This window comes from Chiloscyllium punctatum, chromosome 13 (assembly GCF_047496795.1).
Source record: "Chiloscyllium punctatum isolate Juve2018m chromosome 13, sChiPun1.3, whole genome shotgun sequence".
Classification (NCBI taxonomy): Eukaryota; Metazoa; Chordata; class Chondrichthyes; order Orectolobiformes; family Hemiscylliidae; genus Chiloscyllium; species Chiloscyllium punctatum.
In genome coordinates, this window is record NC_092751.1 from 83,764,245 (window position 1) to 83,785,461 (window position 21,217).

Sequence of the window (21,217 nt, forward strand, 5' to 3'; positions counted from 1 at the left end):
AAGACAATTGGGTGGTACGGTGGCACAGTGGTTAGCACTGCTGCCTCACAGCGCCAGAGACCTGGGTTCAATTCCCGCCTCAGGCGACTCTCTGTGTGGAGTTTGCACATTCTCCCTGCGTCTGCGTGGGTTTCCTCTGGGTGCTCCGGTTTCCTCCCACAGTCCAAAGATGTGCTGGTCAGGTGAATTGGCCATACTAAATTGCCCGTAGTGTTAGGTAAGGGGTATGGGTGGGTTGCACTTCGGCGGGGTGGTGTGGACTTGTTGGGCCAAAGGGCCTGTTTCCACACTGTAAGTAATCTAATCAAGCATTTCTGAAGTGTCAACACTGTTAGCATGCAAGAGGCATGGCAACCAATATACACAATCACAGACAAAAAAACTACAGATTCTGGAATCCAAAGTGGGCTAGCAGAAGGCTGGAAGAACACCGCCAGCCAGGCAGCATCAGGAGGTGCAGAAGTCAACGTTTCAGGTTTAACCCTGCTTCAAGACTGGGGCTGGGTATAGGGAAGCTTAGATAAACAATGCGGTGGGGGTGGGGGGGAGTGGCTGAGGGTTTTGTGTGGGGCGAGGGGCAGACTGGTGAGGTAGTGATAGGTGAACACAGGTACAGGGCACGACGAGTTGGTCAATGGGAGGAATGAATCCGGTTGGTAGCTGGAAGGAAGGGTCGGTCAGGGGAATGGACGTGGGGAGGGGCTGGGAAGGGAGTCGCAGGGTGGGAAGTGGGGTTATTTGAAACTGGAGAACTCAACGTTGAGTCCTCCAGGCTGTAGACTTGGACACCTCCTGCCGCCCTCATACCCGCCTTAGACCTCTTCATTGCTGACTGCTGACATGACATCACTTGCCTCAATTTCACCACCATCCCCTCCCACCCTCTTCAACCTCACCCCCTGCGAATGTGCAGCGTTCCACTCTCTCTCCACCAATCCCCAGTTCACCATCAAACCCGCTGACAAAGGTGGGGTGGTGTCAGTCTGGAGGACAGACCTCTACATTGCACAGGTTGAATACCATTCTCCGACACCATGTTCTACCTCCCTCTTCACCACCACCCCAACATGGTCAAAATCACTCACACTATCTGGGGTCTCTTTGCGTCTGATATCTCCGTTCCGTTGCCTCCAACCTCATAGACCCCCGCCCCGCAGTGCCCAATTCTACCTGCTCCCCGAGAGCCACCACCCAACGACCCTGACCGACCCATCATCTCCACATGCTCCTGTGCCACTGAACGCATCTCGTCTTAACTCAACACCATCCTCTTCCCCCCTTAGTTCAGGCACTTCTCACCTACATCTGTGACAGCTTTGTTGATCCAATGCTGTCCATGACAAACCGTCAATGCTGTGGGCGGCACGGTGGCACAGTGATCAGCACTGCTGCCTCACAGCGCCGGAGACCCGGGTTCAATTCCCGCCTCAGGCGACTGACTGTGCGGAGTTTGCACGTTCTCCCCGTGTCTGCGTGGGTTTCCTCCGGGTGCTCCGGTTTCCTCCCACAGTCCAAAGATGTGCAGGTCAGGTGAATTGGCCATGCTAAATTGCCCATAGTGTTAGGTAAGGGGTAGATGTAGGGGTCTGGGTGGGTACGCTTCGGCGGGGCGGTGTGGACTTGTTGGGCCGAAGGGCCTGTTTCCACACTGTAAGTAATCTAAATCTAATCTACACAAAAAATAAACAAAGTCTCTTCCCTAAGGTCGGGGAGTCCAGAACTAGAGGGCATAGGTTTAGGGTGAGAGGGGAAAGATATAAAAGGGACCTAAGGGGCAATCTTTTTCACACAGAGAGTGTTATGTGTACGGTATGAGCTGCCAAAGGAAGTGATGGAGCCTGGTACAATTGCAACATTTAACAGTCATCTGGATGGGTATATGAATAGGAAGGGTTTAGAAGGATATGGACCAAATGCTGGCAAATAGATTAATTAGGATATCTGATCTGCATGGATGAATTGGACTGAAGGGTCTGTTTCCATGCTGTGCATCTCAATGACTCTGTTACTAACCTAAGCACATAAAGAACTAGAATATAAGGGCCAGGATTAACTTCATAACACCGAGCACGAATCATGTAGGGGAATATAGCACAAACAGCCAAGTTTCTAGTACTGAGACTGGCTCTAATGTAACGAGAGGTATGTCAGCTTCCAAGAAATCAATTGTGTTAGGGGAATCTGTAGTCAGAGGTACAGACAGACGTTTCTGTGGCCAGCAGAGAAAAAGCAGAATGGTGTGTTGTTTCCCTGGTGCCAGGATCAAGGATGTCTCAGAGAGGGTGCAGAGTGTTCTCACGGGAGAGAGGAGCCAGCAGGAGGTCATTGTCCACATTGGAACCAACGACATTGGAAGGGAAAAGGTTGAGACTCTGAAGGGAGATTACAGAGAGTTAGGCAGAAATTTAAAAAGGAGGTCATCAAGGGTAGTAAAATCTAGAATACTCCCAGTGCTACGAGCTAGTGAGGGCAGGAATAGGAGGATAAAGCAGATGAATGCATGGCTGAGGAGCTGGTGTATGGGAGAAGAATTCACATTTTTGGATCATTGGAATCTCTTTTGGGGTCGAAGTGACCTGTACAAGAAGGACGGATTGCACCTAAATTGGAAGGGGACTAATATACTGGCAGGGAAATTTGCTGGAACTGCTCAGGAGGATTTAAACTAGTAAGGTGGGGTGGGTGGGACCCAGGGAGAGAGTGAGGAAAGAGATCGATCTGAGACGGGTACAGCTGAGAACAGAAGTGAATCAAACAGTCAGGGCAGGCAGGGACAAGGTAGGACTAATAAATTACACTGCATTTATTTCAATGCAAGGGGCCTAACAGGAGAAGGCAGATGATCTCAGGGCATGGTTAGGAACATGGGACTGGGATATCATAGCAATTACAGAAACATGGCTCAGGGATGGGCAGGACTGGCAGCTTAATGTTCCAGGATATAAATGCTACAGGAAGGACAGAAAGGGAGGCAAGAGAGATGGGGGAGTGGCATTTTTGATAAGGGATAGCATTACAGCTGTGCTGAGGGAAGATATTCCTGGAAATACATCCAGGGAAGTTATTTGGGTGGAACTGAGAAATAAGAAAGGGATGATCACCTTATTGGGATTGTATTATAGACCCCCCCCAATAGTCAGAGGGAAATTGAGAAACAAACTTGTAAGGAGATCTCAGCTATCTGTGAGAATAATAGGGTGGTTATGGTAGGGGACTTTAACTTTCCAAACATAGATTGGGACTGCCATAGTGTTAAAGGTTTAGATGGAGAGGAATTTCTTAAGTGTGTACAAGACAATTTTCTGATTCAGTAGTGGATGTACCTACTAGAGAAGGTGCAAAACTTGACCTACTCTTGGGAAATAAGGCAGGACAGGTGACTGAGGTGTCAGTGGGGGAGCACTTTGGGGCCAGTGACCATAATTCTATTCATTTTAAAATAGTGATGGAAAAGGATAGACCAGATCTAAAAGTTGAAGTTCTAAATTGGAGAAAGGCCAATTTTGACGGTATTAGGCAAGAACTTTCAAAAGCTGATTGGAGGCAGATGTTCGCAGGTAAAGGGACGGCTGGAAAATGGGAAGCCTTCAGAAATGAGATAACAAGAATCCAGAGAAAGTATATTCCTGTCAGGGTGAAAGGGAAGGCTGGTAGGCATAGGGAATGCTGGATGACTAAAGAAGTTGAGGGTTTGGTTAAGAAAAAGATGGAAGCATATGTCAGGTATAGACAGGATAGATCGAGTGAATCCTTAGAAGAGTATAAAGACAGTAGGAGTATACTTAAGAGGGAAATCAGGAGGGCAAAAAGGGGATATGAGATGGATTTGGCAAATAGAGTTAAGGAGAATTCAAAGGGTTTTTACAAATATATTAAGGACAAAAGGGTAACTAGGGAGAGAATAGGGCCCCTCAAAGATCAGCAAGGCAGCTTTTGTGTGGAGCCACAGAAAATGGGGGAGATACTAAATGAATATCAGTATTGACTGTGGAAAAGGATATGGAAGATATAGACTGTAGGGAAATAGATGGTGACATCTTGCAAAATGTCCAGATTACAGACGAGGAAGTTCTGGATGCCTTGAAAAGGTTAAAGGTGGATAAATCCCCAGGACCTGATCAGGTGTACCCGAGAACTCTGTGGGAAGCTAGAGAAGTGATTGCTGGGCCTCTTGCTGAGATATTTGTATCACCGATAGTCACAGGTGAGGTGCCGGAAGACTGGAGGTTGGCAAACGTGGTGCCACTGTTTAAGAAGGGCGGTAAAGACAAGCCAGGGAACTGACCTCAGTAGTGGGCAAGTTGTTGGAGGGAATCCTGAGGGACAGGATGTACATGTATTTGGAAAGGCAAGGACTGATTCGGGATAGTCAACATGGCTTTGTGTGTGGGAAATCATGTCTCACAAACTTGATTGAGTTTTTTGAAGAAGTAACAAAGAGAATTGATGAGGACAGAGTGGTAGATGTGATCTATATGGGCTTCAGTAAGGTGTTCGACAAGGTTCCCCATGGGAGACTGATTAGCAAGGTTAGATCTCATGGAATACAGGGAGCACTAGCCATTTGGATACAGAACTGGCTCAAAGGTAGAAGACAGAGGGTGGTGGTGGAGGGTTGTTTTTCAGACTGGAGGCCTGTGACCAGTGGAGTGTCACAAGGATCGGTGCTGGTCCCTCTACGTTTTGTTATTTACATAAATGATTTGGATGCGAGCATAAGAGATACAGTTAGTAAGTTTGCAGATGACACCAAAATTGGAGGTGTAGTGGACAGCGAGAGGGTTACCTCAGATTACAACAGGATCTGGACCAGATGGGCCAATGGGCTGAGAAGTGGCAGATGGAGTTTAATTCAGTTAAATGCGAGGTGCTGCATTTTGGGAAAGCAAATCTTAGCAGGACTTATACACTTAATGGTAAGGTCCTAGGGACTGTTGCTGAACAAAGAGACCTTGGAGTGCGGGTTCATTGCTCCTTGAAAGTGGAGTCGCAGGTAGATAGGATAGTGAAGAAGGTGTTTGGTATGCTTTCCTTTATTGGTTAGAGTACTGAGTACAGGAGTTGGGAGGTCATGTTGTGGCTGTACAGGTCATTGGTTAGGCGACTGTTGGAATATTGCGTGCAATTCTGGTCTGCTTCCTATCGGAAAGATGTTGTGAAACCTGAAAGGGTTCAGAAAAGATTTACAAAGATGTTGCCAGGGTTGGAGGATCTGAGCTACAGAGAGAGGCTGAACAGGCTGGGGCTGTTTTCCCTGGAGCGACTGAGGCTGAGGGGCGACCTTATAGAGGTTTACAAAATTATGAGGGGCATGGATAGAATAAATAAGCAAAGTCTTTTCCCTGGGGTCGGGGAGTCCAGAACTGGAGGGCGTAGGTTTAGGGTGAGAGGGGAAAGATATAAAAGAGACCTAAAGGGCAACTTTTTCACGCAGAGGGTAGTACGTGTATATGGATGGGTATATGAATAGGAAGGGTTTGGAGGGATATGGGCTGGGTGCTGGCAGGTGGGACTAGATTGGGTTGTGATATCTGGTCGGCATGGACGGGTTGGACCGAAGGGTCTGTTTCTGTGCTGTACATCTCTATGACTCTATGTCACACCAAGGAGACTCGGAAGCACTGGAAGTTGTGTAAAAGGAACCAAAAGACCTTTGTTAGAGTGGAGCTGGAGAACATTGGAAAGGGCAGCTGCCCAACAGGCTAAAACTACAGGCGAAAGCAGGCACACAAATCCTAATACGCTCAACTGCCTGTAGTCAACTTGAGAAGTAAAGCATGTAGTGAGCTGTAAACTACTGGCAGGTTTGTCACACTGTGGTAACAACACCTTGAAGGACAAAGGCAGCAGACATCTGGGAACATTGCCACTTGCACAGTCTCCTCCAACTCAGTATGATATGTACAGGACATTGGTTAGGCCACTGTTGGAATATTGCGTGCAATTCTGCTCTCCTTCCTATCGGAAAGATGTTGTGAAACTTGAAAGGGTTCAGAAAAGATTTACAAAGATGTTGCCAGGATTGGAGGATCTGAGCTACAGGGAGAGGCTGAACAGGCTGAAGAGATGTTGGCTGCTGAGTCTAACCATCAACCAAATCCTAACCCTAATCCTAATTCTAACCCTTACCCTAATCCTAACATTAACTCCATACCTAGCTCCAACCTTAACCCTAAACCTAACCCTAACCATCTTGTCTTGGAACTGTATCATTGTTCCTTCACTGGTCTTGAGTCAAAATCATGGAACTGTGTGCCTCGCCTAAAAACTTTGAAGATGTTGTCAAGGTAAAGTGATAACATTGTGATAATGATGGAACTCCAGGCTAATGTTCTGGGAATTTGAGCTTGGATCCCAATAGGGCAGATGGTGAAATTTAAACTGTTGTATCAGTTATTCATTTCAAATCTGAGATAATCTCTTTAGTGAAACTAAGGTATTAAGAGATATTGGCCAAAGGTAGGTGTGGGGAGTAGGGCACCGATCAACCACCATCTCACTAAATGGCAGAGCAAGTTCAGGAGGCCAAATGGCCTACGCCTGTTGCTATATCCCAATGTTCCTCCAGTGTTCAAGGGCATAGATCACCATTCCCATTCCCAGGAACAATTAGAAATGGATGCTGCCTACAGCCCATGAACATCTTTTCAAAAAAAAGACAATAATTAATTCGCCTGACCTACTTCTCTGTCATCTTGCAGTCTCGTCCACAGAATCTGTTGAAGGATCAGTTAGACAGTCCCAGTGTTGCGTGCTGTGCACGATGCCACATTTCTGTAGCTACCATCCGAAACACAGTAAAACAGCCATCCCCTACGGACAAGCCGTATGCATACACAGGGTCTGATCAGATAAGGAGAAATGTGACACTTAGAAGTACTCAAGGATGCTCTCATAAGAACAGGATACAATGTTCAACTCATTGACGTGCCACAGCGAGAAACTGTAATGACCTCCTCAGGAGACAGACACGAGCTACAACCGACAGGGTACCATTCATTGTCCAGTACTTCCCAGGAGCCAAAAAACTACACCATGTTCTTCGCAGCCTGCAGCACATTATCAATGAGGATGAGCACCTCGCCAAGACCTTCCCCACACCTCCACTGTTCGCCTTTGAACAACCACCAAACTTCAAACAGATCATTGTTCAGAGCAAACTACCCGGCTTTCAGGACAACATCGTACAACCCTGTCACAGTAGGCACTGAAAGACGTGTCAGAGTATGGACACGGATACCACCATTACACATGGGGACACCTCTCACCATCTACATGGCAGGTACTCATGTGACTCGGCCAACGTTGTCTATCTCATACGCTGCAGGCAAGGATGCCCTGAGGCATGGTACATTGGCGAGACCGAGCAGAGGCTACAGCAACAGATGAACGGGCACCGCACAACAATCAACAGACAGGAGTGTTCCCTCCCAGTTGGAGAACACTTCAGCAGTCCGGGATGTTCGACCTCGGACCTTTGGGTGACCATCCTCCAAGGTGGGCTTCGGGATGGGCAAGTGTCCGAGCAGAGCGGCACAGTGGCACAGTGGTTAGCACTGCTGCCTCACAGAGCCAGAGACCCGGGTTCAATTCCCCCCTCAGGCGACTGACTGTGTGGAGTTTGCACATTCTCCTCGTGTCTGCGTGGGTTTCCTCCGGGTGCTCCGGTTTCCTCCCACAGTCCAAAAATGTGCAGGTTAGGTGAATTGGCCATGCTAAATTGCCCATAGTGTTAAGGGCTGGGGTAAATGTGGGGGAGTGGGTCTGGGTGGGTAGCGGGTCAGTGTGGACTTGTTGGGCCGAAAGGCCTGTTTCCACACTGTAAGTAATCTAAAAAAAAGCCAGAGGCTGATAGCCAAGATTTTAACCTACTGCGAATCCTCTTGCAAGGATGCCTTCCTTGAAGAAGCTCTCTTCCTCCTTCTACAAGGATTTCAGTGAGTCCCTCTCTCACTGCACACCCCAGGTCGTCTCCTCTGCCCTGAAGCTCTTCAGTCAAGTCCTCAAACAGACTCACCACAAGGGATGAATGCAGATTTCTCCAGCTTCCTCATTTCCCCTCCCCCCACCTTATCTCAGTCCCAACCCTTGGACTCAGCACCACCTTCTTGACCTGCAATCTTCTTCCCGACCTCTCTGCCTCCACCCCCTCTCCAGCCTATCACCCTCACCTTAACCTCCTTCCACCTATCGCATTCCCAACGCCCCTCCCCCAAGTCCCTCCTCCCTACCTTTTATCTTAGCCTGCTTGGCACATCCTCCTCATTCCTGAAGAAGGGCTTATGCCTGAAATGTCGATTCTCCTGCTCCTTGGATGCTGCCTGACCTGCTGCGCTTTTCCAGCAACACATTTTTCAGCTTTGATAGCCAAGTTCGATAACCATGAGGATGGCCTGAACCAGGACTTTGGGTTCATGTCACACAACAGGTGACCCCACTGCATTACACACGCCCATACTCAAGCTCTCTCTAATATGCTCACACACACACCCCTCTCCCACACTCAGATCCACACACGCACCTTCTCACACACTTACACCCCATTACTCTCACACATAGACATAAACTCACTCGGTCTCCCCTGCACACACACACATATAAGATTGTGGGTGAATTTGTGAACACACACATATGAGTTTGAGTTTTGATTTGGAGATGCCGGTGTTGGACTGGGGTGTACAAAGTTAAAAATCACACAACACCAGGTTATAGTCCAATAGGTTTAATTGGAAGCACACTAGCTTTCGGAGCTAACATGATCATTCTAAAAGATGAAAGACTGAAGCTAAATTTGTTTACTATTATATTCCATGACACTGCAACCCTGGTGCTATATTATGATACTGCTCCACAATCACCTGATAAACTTTGAAAGCTAGTGCTTCCAAATAAACCTGTTGGACTATAACCTGGTGCTGTGTGATTTTTAACTTTGAGGACAGGAGGTAGTGTATAAACCCAGGCTCACTTTGCTCACCCTGCCTCCTATTTCTTCAGATGCATCAAGGAAGTAACAAGGTCCACAACAGCTCTTTCCAAATCTCAACACCTCAAGGACACTCAGAATGCACTAACCAGGGTCTGTGTCCCACTGGACTAGACCCTGCTGGTCTCCTCAGAAGTTGATGTCAACCTAACTCATTGATATGATCAGGAAAGTCTGGGGCTGCTCGCCCATCGAGGTCAGGATCATGGTTAAAACCATCACTCATTGCCTGTTTAGATTTAGCTTCATGTTGCAGGTGGCTTGGGATTCATTGTACCCTGCACAGGTATGTACCCTGCACAGGTATGTACCCTGCACAGGTGTGTACCCTGCACAGGTATGTACCCTGCACAGGTATGTACCCTACACAGGTGTGTACCCTGCACAGATATGTACCCTGCACAGGTGTGTACCCTGCACAGGTATGTACCCTGCACAGGTGTGTACCCTGCACAGGTATGTACCCTGCACAGGTGTGTACCCTGCACAGATATGTACCCTGCACAGGTGTGTACCCTGCACAGTTATGTACCCTGCACAGGTGTGTACCCTGCACAGATATGTACCCTGCACAGGTGTGTACCCTGCACAGGTATGTACCCTGCACAGGTGTGTACCCTGCACAGTTATGTACCCTGCACAGGTGTGTACCCTGCACAGATATGTACCCTGCACAGGTGTGTACCCTGCACAGGTATGTACCCTGCACAGGTGTGTACCCTGCACAGGTGTGTACCCTGCACAGTTATGTACCCTGCACAGGTGTGTACCCTGCACAGGTGTGTACCCTGCACAGATATGTACCCTACACAGGTATGTACCCTGCACAGGTGTGTACCCTGCACAGTTATGTACCCTACACAGGTATGTACCCTGCACAGGTATGTACCCTGCACAGGTGTGTACCCTGCACAGATATGTACCCTGCACAGGTGTGTACCCTGCACAGGTATGTACCCTGCACAGGTGTGTACCCTGCACAGGTGTGTACCCTGCACAGTTATGTACCCTGCACAGGTGTGTACCCTGCACAGGTGTGTACCCTGCACAGATATGTACCCTACACAGGTGTGTACCCTGCACAGGTGTGTACCCTGCACAGTTATGTACCCTGCACAGGTGTGTACCCTGCACAGGTATGTACCCTGCACAGGTGTGTACCCTGCACAGTTATGTACCCTGCACAGGTGTGTACCCTACACAGGTATGTACCCTGCACAGGTGTGTACCCTGCACAGGTGTGTACCCTGCACAGGTATGTACCCTGCACAGGTGTGTACCCTGCACAGGTGTGTACCCTGCACAGTTATGTACCCTGCACAGGTGTGTACCCTGCACAGGTATGTACCCTGCACAGGTGTGTACCCTGCACAGGTATGTACCCTGCACAGGTGTGTACCCTGCACAGGTGTGTACCCTGCACAGTTATGTACCCTGCACAGGTGTGTACCCTGCACAGGTGTGTACCCTGCACAGATATGTACCCTACACAGGTGTGTACCCTGCACAGGTGTGTACCCTGCACAGGTATGTACCCTGCACAGGTATGTACCCTGCACAGGTGTGTACCCTGCACAGTTATGTACCCTGCACAGGTATGTACCCTGCACAGGTATGTACCCTGCACAGGTGTGTACCCTGCACAGTTATGTACCCTGCACAGTTATGTACCCTGCACAGGTGTGTACCCTGCACAGGTGTGTACCCTGCACAGATATGTACCCTACACAGGTGTGTACCCTGCACAGGTGTGTACCCTGCACAGTTATGTACCCTGCACAGGTGTGTACCCTGCACAGGTATGTACCCTGCACAGGTGTGTACCCTGCACAGTTATGTACCCTGCACAGGTGTGTACCCTACACAGGTATGTACCCTGCACAGGTGTGTACCCTGCACAGGTGTGTACCCTGCACAGGTATGTACCCTGCACAGGTGTGTACCCTGCACAGATGTGTACCCTGCACAGTTATGTACCCTGCACAGGTGTGTACCCTGCACAGGTATGTACCCTGCACAGGTGTATACCCTGCACAGTTATGTACCCTGCACAGGTATGTACCCTGCACAGGTATGTACCCTGCACAGGTGTGTACCCTGCACAGGTATGTACCCTGCACAGGTGTGTACCCTGCACAGGTGTGTACCTCAGCTGCAGCTTGGATGAAACAGCGAATCTAAAAGTTAAGAGTCCATACAATGATTGGGGGAGGCAATGGCCTACTGGTATAATCGCTAAACTATTAATCCAGACACACAGCCAATGTTCTGGGGACCCAAGTTCGAATCTCCAGATGGTGGGAGTTTGGATTCAATAACAATAATGTCTGGAATTAAGAATCTACTGATGACCATGACCATCGTCAGTGGTTGGTAAAACCCATCCGGTTCACTAATGTCCTTCTAGTCTGGCTTGCACGTGACTCCAGACCCGCGGCAATGTAGTTGACTCTTAACTGCCCCCTGGGCAATTAGGCATGGGAAATTCATGCTGTCCCAGTTAGCGATGTCCTCATTCCATGAATGAATTCAAAAAGAAATACTGGCCACTCATTCAGAGTTCTTCTTTGAATCATGGTGCAGGATCTTGCCCCCAGGAGGGGTAACTGGTCCTGAGCGGTTGGGTCAAAAAAGTGTGCTGCTGGAAAAGCACAGCTGGTCAGGCAGCATCCGAGGAGCAGGAGAGTTGACGTTTCAAGCATAAGCTCTTTCTCAGGAATGTGGGGTGGGGAAGCCAGTCAAGAAGTGAGAAAGGTGGGGGGGGGGGGGGGGGGGGGGGGAACATCTTGTAGGATGGCAGTGTCTCCAGTTACCCGAGTCCTCGGTTCCCGAATTCCCTCTGTAAACTTTCCGACCCTCTCTCGCTTCCTTTGAGGCCCACTTCAAAACTCTCTATGTTTGACAAAGCTGCTAATCTTTCTGGGTGAGACTCCATGTTAAATTCTCACACCCGCATGAAATGTCTTGATACACTCTTACACATTACAGTAAGGGCGTTGCCCCTGATTTTTGTTGCTAATATAGATTGGAAAATATTGCCTGCGTTTCAAGTATCCATGTGTAGAATTTCTCCATGGCCAAACATCAGTCAAGTCGTGTGGTTCAGCAATGCTCTGAAGCAGATTCTCAATTCCCAACTCGTGCTTTCCCTATAAACAATCCATTAAACGCTGCACAACATACGGCCTGGAAATCCAACCAGGAAATTAGTGCCAGAAGGAGCTGCATTGTATCAAGTCACTGAGACAAGATGAAAGAGACTCAGGGCCATTTGCTGGAGACAGGGGAAGCTCCGTGTTCACACTGACAGTGAATGATGCTGTTGGGTACTGAACATTGCCCAGCGCTCCGAATATACTCAGCCCTCAGGAGATCATGTGGATCAAGCTGAATGCAATGATCAAGGGAGTAGTCAGTCTGATCTGCTCCTATTGGAATGCAGATAGGCTATCATTCTAATCTCCTGCAGGCCTGGAGGGATTTATGCAAATCTTTAACCCAACTCCCAACCAATGCAAAAGAAAGGCCCTCTATATGGCAACGGTCTTCAGCACAGATAGGCTTCACAACCAACATCAACCATGTTTAAACATTTCTTTATACCGGTGCCAGAGCCTCTCTCGATGCTGCATTCGTACAGCAACATTCTTGACATCCTGTATGTTTCGTGAAAATGTTTTCGAAATGAGGTCACTTGTTTGCAGCAGCCAGTGTGTGCATAGGAAGATCCCACAGACAGGCAGTGCTGGTGACCCTGCCTGTCTCGCCACAGAGCTGAAGACTACTCCGCAGAAAAGATCTTCCTGCGGTTTCATCTTCCCAACAGGCTTCACTAGAGAGCACATGACAAAGCATCACTTCCTGTGATGACATATACTGACACATGGTCAGACCTAACCCCTTATATCGCACCTCACCCCAAACCCCTGTCTTTACCCCACGTGTCGACCTTCTTACAGGAACAACCAGCAGTGATGGTTTCCCTCATCTACCTGAAAGCTTTCTCAGCTCCTTGGAGGAGATTAAGAATTCGAGTTCTCTGTGTGATCTCCCGGTCACTGCTGGACAGAAGGAGATTGGACTGATGACTCCAGTTTTACAAACAATCCACCAGCCCAAAGATGTGCAGGTCAGGTGAACTGGCCGTGCTAAACTGACCATAGTGTCAAGGATGTATAGGTTAGGTGCATTAGTCAAGGGAAATGTAGAGTAATAAGGTAGGGAGATGGGTTTGGAGGGTCAGTGTAGACTTGTTGGGCCAAATGGCCTGTTTCAACTAGAGGGATTCATGATTCTATGAGTGAATCTGGATTCCTCAGTGAATACAGCAAGTCTGGTCTGTTTGGTAATGCTGATGACGGTTCCAACTGTATAGAATGTAGAATAGAGATTGCTGACTTGTTTGCTGAGCTGGTACGTTTGTTTGCTGATGTTTTATCATCATTCTAGGTGCACCCTTGGTGAAACTCCACTCGTGCTGCTCCAGGACTCACTTCCCCTCACACTGCTCCAGGACTCACTTCCCCTCACACTGCTCCAGGACTCACTTCCCCTCACACTGCTCCAGGACTTACTTCCCCTCGCACTGCTCCAGGACTCGTTTCCCCTCGCGCTGCTCCAGGACTCGTTTCCCCTCACACTGCTCCAGGACTCACTTCCCCTCACACTGCTCCAGGAATCACTTCCCCTCGCACTACTCCAGGACTAGTTTCCCCTCGCACTATTCCAGGACTCGTTTCCCCTCACACTGCTCCAGGACTCGTTTCCCCTCGCACTGCTCCAGGACTCGTTTCCCCTCGCACTACTCCAGGAATCACTTCTCCTCGCACTACTCCAGGACTCGTTTCCCCTCGCACTGCTCCAGGACTCATTTCCCCTCACATTGCTCCAGGACTCGTTTCCCCTCGCACTACTCCAGGACTCGTTTCCCCTCGCACTGCTCTAGGACTCGTTTCCCTTCACGCCACTCCAGGACTCACTTCCCCTCACAATGCTCCAGGACTCACTTCCCCTCACGCCACTCCAGGACTCACTTCCCCTCGCACTGCTCCAGGACTCGTTTCCCCTCGCAATGCTCCAGGATTCCCTTCCCCTCACACTGCTCCAGGACTCGTTTCCCCTCGCAATGCTCCAGGATTCCCTTCCCCTCACACTGTTCCAGGACTCGTTTCCCCTCGCACTGCTCTGGGACTCACTTCCCCTCACACTGCTCCAGGACTCGTTTTCCCTCGCGCTGCTCCAGGACTCGTTTCCCCTCGCACTGCTCTGGGACTCACTTCCCCTCACACTGCTCCAGGACTTGTTTCCCCTCGCGCTGCTCCAGGACTCGTTTCCCCTCGCACTGCTCTGGGACTCACTTCCCCTCACACTGCTCCAGGACTCGTTTCCCCTCACACTGCTCTGGGACTCACTTCCCCTCACACTGCTCCAGGACTCGTTTCCCCTCGCGCTGCTCCAGGACTCGTTTCCCCTCGCGCTGCTCCGGGACTCACTTCCCCTCACGCTGCTCCAGGACTCGTTTCCCCTCACACTGCTTCAGGACTCATTTCCCCTCGCAATGCTCCAGGATTCCCTTCCCCTCACACTGTTCCAGGACTCACTTCCCCTCACACTGCTCCAGGACTCGTTTCCCCTCGTGCTGCTCCGGGACTCACTTCCTCTCACACTGCTTCAGGACTCATTTCCCCTCGCAATGCTCCAGGATTCCCTTCCCCTCACACTGTTCCAGGACTCACTTCCCCTCACACTGCTCCAGGACTCGTTTCCCCTCGTGCTGCTCCGGGACTCACTTCCCCTCACACTGCTCCAGGACTCATTTCCCCTCACACTGCTCCAGGACTCGTTTCCCCTCGTGCTGCTCCGGGGCTCACTTCCCCTCACACTGCTCCAGGACTCATTTCCCCTCACACTGCTCCAGGACTCACTTCCCCTCACACTGCTCCAGGACTCACTTCCCCTCGCAGTGCTCCAGGACTCACTTCCCCTCACACTGCTCCAAGACCCGTTTCCCCTCGCACTGCTCCAGGACTTGTTTTCCCTCGCACTGCTCCAGGACTCACTTCCCCTCACACTACTTCAGGACTCGTTTCCCCTAGAGCTGCTCCAGGACTCACTTCCCCTCGCACTGCTCCAGGACTTGTTTTCCCTCACACTCCTCCGGGACTCACTTCCTCTCATGCTGCTCCAGAACTGCTGAAATGAGAGAAAAGAAGAAAAGAAAAAGCACAGGAAGAGCAGAGGAGCTCTGGATGGAGTGTCCTACTCTGCCGCCATTTTGCCGGTAGATTGCATGCAGTTCTGATCGCTGCATTATAGGAAGGATGTGGAAGCCTTGGAAAGGGTTCAGAGGAGTTTTACCAGGATGATGCCTGGTATGTAGGGAAGGTCTTATGAGGAAAGGCTGAGGTACTTGAGGATGTTTTCATTGGAGAGAAGAAGGTTGAGCAGTGACTTAATAAAGACATCTAAGATAATCACAGAGTTAGATCGGGTGGACATTGAGAGCCTTTTTCCTCAGATGTTGATGGCTAGCACAAGGGGACAGAGCTTTAATCTGAGGGGTGATAGATATAGGAAAGATATCAGAGGTAGTTTCTTTACTCAGAGAGTAGTAGGAGAATGAACACACTGCCTGCAACAGTAGCAGACTCGCTAACTTTAAGGGCATTGGATAGGCACATGGACGAGATTGGAATAGTGTAGGATAGATAGGCTTCTGATTGGTTACACAGGTCGGCGCAACATCGAGGGCCGAAGGGCTGACATTGCACTGTAATGTTCTATGTTCTATGTAGATCCTGATTCAGCAGAATTGCTTCTGAGCAACAACTGGCACATATCAGTTCACGTTCACTCTCGCATTTTCAATTTGAATGGGGTAGGATGTCCACCATGGATGTAATGACTGATAGATCACTTGTCCATAATGAGCTTGGTCTCAAATCCAAACTGGCTGTCATGGTTGGAGGTCCAACAGGGCACGTGTGTTGTGAAGCTAGCCGTGGATCCTCATCCAACTGGAATGACAATCATTCCCTTTCGTCCCCCGCACTTTGTCCAAGTCATCCAGGTACACAACTATGAGTGTGTGTGGGAGTAGGGAGCTGGGTTCTCAGTCTTCTTCCCAGAAGGATTGTTCATGGAGCTCAACCATTTGGGAGTTGAACAAAAGCTCAAAATTGCAATTTGGATATTACTAATCTTGTTCAGCAATGCTTTTGCAATACACATTCCTCTTTCTGCTTCACTGTTGGCTTGAAGGTATCATGGAGAGTTGGTGATACAGACAATTCCATATGATATTATGAACTCTTTCAAATGCACGTTGGTAAACTGTGCTTCATTGTCCGAGACTGCAAGGCCAGGGATTCCATATGTTGTAAATATCTGGTTCAGTGATGTAATCATCGCTTCAGACAAGAGACAGATCTTCAACTTCCATCCATCTGATGTCACCATCTCCAATGATCAAGGACATTCTACCTCTGTGTTCATAGATAACAATGAGGCCAGAACTCAGTAACACAGTTTAAAATGCCGTCTCATTTTTAAGACAGAACTCTGGAGGTCATTACTCTATGGCATTCCCTTTCCCAAACAGTACTGGACATTGGGTCATTGAATTTAATCAAGGTTAAGTTTGACAGATAGACAAAACAGTCAAGAATTATGAGCAGCAGACAGGAAAATGAAGTCGGGACCATATCCAGATCAGTTTGATTATCATGAATGGTGGAGCAGGTTAGAAAGACTGAATAGCATATTCCTGCTATTAAGTTCTAGACACTTACAACATACCTGAGCTACACCAGTTAACAGGCATGGGAAGCAAACTACATCAGAAGGGAATTTGGCATGTCCATAAAGACTCCCACCAACTTTATAGATGCACCGCATAAAGCATTCTGACTGGATGCATCATGACTTGGTACGGCAACTGCTCTGCCCAGGACTGGAAGAAACTATAGAAAGTTGTGAACACAGCCCAGACCATCACGCAATCCTACCTCCCATCCATGTCCTCCATCTACACTTCTTATTGCCACGAAAAGGCAGCCATCATTAAAGACCTCTCCCACCCCGGTTATACTCTCTTCCAACCACTTCTGTCAGGAAGATACAGAAGCTTAAACACACGTACCAGCAGGTTCAAGAACAGCTTCTTCCCCGCTGTTATTAGACTGTTGAATAGGCATCTCAAATTTCAAGTTTATTGATCTTGCTCTTTGTGGGTCTTCTTTGCAACTGGAACATTGTATTCCTCACTCTGTTCAATCACTCTGTGATCGTTTTATGGTATGATCTGCCTGTGCTGCACATAAAACAAAACTTTTCACTGTACTTCGATGCATGTGACAATAATAAATCAAACCAAATCCAATCAAGAAGTTATGCCCAATCGCCAATGCGTGATGATGGCTATTCCATTCAAACGACACACGGTGCTGGGATGAAGTAAACAGATTCATCCGATATTTTTGTTCCCTGTGTCATAGAGTGACCGACAGTCATTGCTGCAGACACATCGTTTTTACTTTTACTCATGTGTTACCACAGTGCATTGACCAATGCTTGTCCATCAATTAACATTAAAAACAGATGAACAGGTCATTATCACATTGCTATCTGTGCAAGCTTACTGTTCAGATTGGATGCTACATTGCTTACTTTAGAACAGTGATTCCAGCACACAAAAAAAATGTCGTTAGCTGTAAAGCACTTTAAAACATCACAAAAATTGCAACATAAAGGCAGATCTTTCTATCACGGCACTGGACTTGCCCCATCACACTCCATGATGAGAGTACGGTATACTGTTTTGGTGAAGGTTATCTCACACACACATTTAACACATCTGGCAAACCACCCCCCACACCAGCCGTTTTTTTATAATTCACTCACAGGATGTGGGCATTGCTCACTGGATCACACTGCTGCTACTGAGCGTCATTGCTGGAGGGAACTGGTATTTGTGGATATGGTGCCAATTAAGTGGGCTGCTTTCTCCTGGATGATGCCAAGCTTCTCGAGTGTTGTTGGAGCTGCACCCAGCCAGGCAAGTGGGCAGTATTCCAGAACTTCCTGACTCGTGCCTTGCACATGGTGGGTAGGGATTTGGGGAGTCAGGAGGTGATTCCTAGCCTCTGACCTATTCTTGCAGCCACTATAGCCCACGCAGTTCAGTTGAAACCATTTATTCTCTACCTCACTGACCCATTAAAGCCCACTTACTGCCCACCATGCCAGCTGAGTGCTCCCCACATGGCAAACTCCCTTAGGGAGATCCACCAACTTTGAATCAAGGACTGGGAAACACAGGGAGTCACTAGCGAGTTCCTGGTGACAAGCTGCACATTCCAAATGGCAGATGTCGAGCTGGTGAAGGGACTGATGTCCTGGCTGAACAGGATCAGGACAAATCTGGGTCCCTATGCAGACATTTCCACCCGGGGGTGGTGGGGGGGTGGCACACAGACTTGTGGAGAAACACATACGTCACTGCACGTTGCCAACAACACAGGACGATGGGCTGATCACCTCAACCTTAGCAAAGCAGGAGGCCTTGGGGATTTGCATTTGTTGAATAAATTCTGCATTATTCTGGAAGACGCGCCAGCTGCTGAATGGCCTCCTCCTGTGCCGAATCTTCCTGTATCCGTTATTCCCGCACTATGCCCTGTAAACATGACATGGAAAGAGCTCCGAGGAGGCTGCTGGCTCGAGTGCACTGCTTGAACTGACTTTGAATGGAAGCTGAGTCATGTCTGGCAGCCTTTCCTTCAACAACAGCAGCCATTACGTTGCAGAGTCGGCCTGGATTTCTCAAGGAAATGCTCTCCAGTCCAAGAGACAGCTCCATCCATCACAGAGCCCCAGTGCAGGCTCAGAGTCTTTTAATTGTCTATTCCTGGGGTTGAGGAGATCGCTGGCCAGCCTGGCATTTATTGCCCATCCCTAATTGCCCAGAGGGCAGTTAAGAGTCTGTGGGTCTGGAGTCGCATGTAGGCCAGACCGGGTAAGGATGACAGTTTCCTTTCCTTAAGGGCATTAGTGACCCAGATAGGTTTTTACCCACAACCAACAACTGATTCATAGTCACCGCTAGACTCTTAATTCCAGAGGTGAAAGTGAGGAACTGCAGATGCTGGAGATCAGAGTCGGGAGTGTGGTGCTGGAAAAGCAGGGCTGAGGAAAGACAGCATCCGAGCAGCAGGAGAGTCAAGGTTGTGGGCAAAAGCCCTTCATCAGAAATTCCTGATCCTCCTGCTCCTCGGATGCTGCCTGGCCAGCTGTGCTTTTCCAGCGCCACACCTCCAACTCTTAATTCCAGATTTCCGTTGAATTGAAATTGCAACATCTGCTGTGGCTTGAATCAAACCTGGGTCTCCAGTGCAATACCTGGGTCGCTGGATTAACAGGTCAGTGACAATACCACTAAGCCAGCACCTCCCTCCGTTTATGGATTAAGTCATAGGAACTTGGAAGTCATTACTGTACCAGGACTGGTACTTCATATTTTGCCATCAGTGCTTTCCCAATCTATGGATAGATACGTGTTTGATACATTCATGAGGGGCATGGATAGGATAAATAGACAAGGTCTTTTCACCGGGGTGTCAGAGTCTAGAACTAGAGGGCATAGGTTTAGGGTGAGAGGGGAAAAATTTAGAAGGGACCTAAGGAGCATCTCTTTCACACAGAGGGTGGTACGTGTATGGAATGAGCTGCCAGAGGAAGTGGTGGAGGCTGGTACAGGTACAACATTTAAAAGGCATATGGATGGCTATACGAATAGGAAGGGTTTAGAGGGACATAGGCTGGGGGCTGGCAGGTGGGACTAAATTGGGTTGGGATATCTGGTCAACATGGATGAGTTGGACTGAAGGGTCTGTTTCCGTGCAGTATATCTCTATGACTCTATGTCTATAAGCCAGACTACTCAGACCCCTTGGCATCATGGTAACCCACAACCTACCAACACACTTGAACAGCGACTAATGAACCTAAAGGTTCCTTTAGATACCTCCAGCAAAACTAACGTCATTTGTAAGATCCCATGCAAGAACTGTAAAAAACACTATGTCGGACAAACTAGCAGGAAACTTGCTAACAAGTTAACCATGTTTCCTGCTAACAAACTAGCAGGAAACATGGACACCAACTGGCCACCAAAAGACATGACCCACTACCACTAGCTTCTTTACAGAGACAAAGAAGGGACCACTTTGACTGGCACACATACACATCCAAGGACAGGCCAAACAAAGACACACATGAGGATTCTGAGAGGCCTGGCATTCTAACCAGAACTCCATCAATAAAACATAGATTTTGTGGGGTGAATTTGTACTTGCAGGGTTGCATTGTACATTGAACTCTGAGCTCAAAAACTGCATGAATTTATGTAAAACTCTGTTATCTCACTTTTTAGATTACAGTCAATCTAAACATCATGGCATAGACAGAGAACACAGGGGGCCAACACCTTCAACATATTGTCTAGCTATCACCATTGTTAACAGCTAACCCAAGAATGCAACTTTTTAAAAAAAAGGTTTTGTGATTTACACATGAAAGAAGTGAAACTATCACTGTATTCTAACAGATGAAAGGCTTAACAGACAATCAATTTTTCAATGTATAATTTCAGTTACATCACACTGTAAATTTTTGCTATAAATTCTGTGTTAGGATTGAGCCCTCCACTACCACCTGATGAAGGAGCATCGCTCCGGAAGCTAGTGTGCTTCCAGTTAAACCTGTTGGACTATAACCTGGTGTTGTGTGATTTTTAACTCCATCAATAAATACATCGATTTAGATCCAATCTACCTTCCCTTGAAAAACAGAACCAGAAATGACACCTTAAGAAACCAAGACCTATAAATAGCGAGGCAGGACATACCACCAGCACTTCACCAGAGAGTCTCACTGATGAATGTTACCTCATATGGTGACAGCACATCTGAAAACAAACCTTCAAGCTCAGCGAGCTAACTCACATACATAACGGGTCCATCTTAAAGTGAAAGGGCAAACTGACCATATCTGTTCAGCCATGGTAGAAAGATTCAGATTCCTGATGAAGGGCTTATGCCAGAAACATTGATTCTCCTGCTCCTCGGATACTGCCTGACCTGCTGTGCTTTTCCAGCACCACACCCTAGACTCTGACCTCCAGCATCTGCAGTCCTCACTGTCTCCTAGCCAATCTCAACACCATTAACACTT

At 48.4% G+C, this 21,217-nt stretch overlaps 1 protein-coding gene and 1 long non-coding RNA gene across 10 annotated transcripts in view; both read right to left on the minus strand.

Moving 5' to 3' along the window:
• Positions 1–21,217, minus strand: part of LOC140484578 (uncharacterized) — a 191,103-nt gene that overhangs the window by 87,043 nt on the left and 82,843 nt on the right. The gene's annotated exons all lie outside the window — the stretch shown is intronic.
• LOC140484575 (carbohydrate sulfotransferase 3-like) overlaps positions 1–21,217 on the minus strand; it is a 113,969-nt gene that overhangs the window by 87,043 nt on the left and 5,709 nt on the right. For 2 of the 9 annotated variants that reach the window (XM_072583022.1, XM_072583023.1), the window contains exon 2: positions 17,127–17,297. The exons of the other annotated variants lie outside the window; for them this stretch is intronic. The gene's annotated coding sequence lies outside the window, so the exon portion shown is untranslated. The remainder of the gene's footprint in view (positions 1–17,126; positions 17,298–21,217) is intronic. 9 annotated transcript variants of the gene reach the window in all.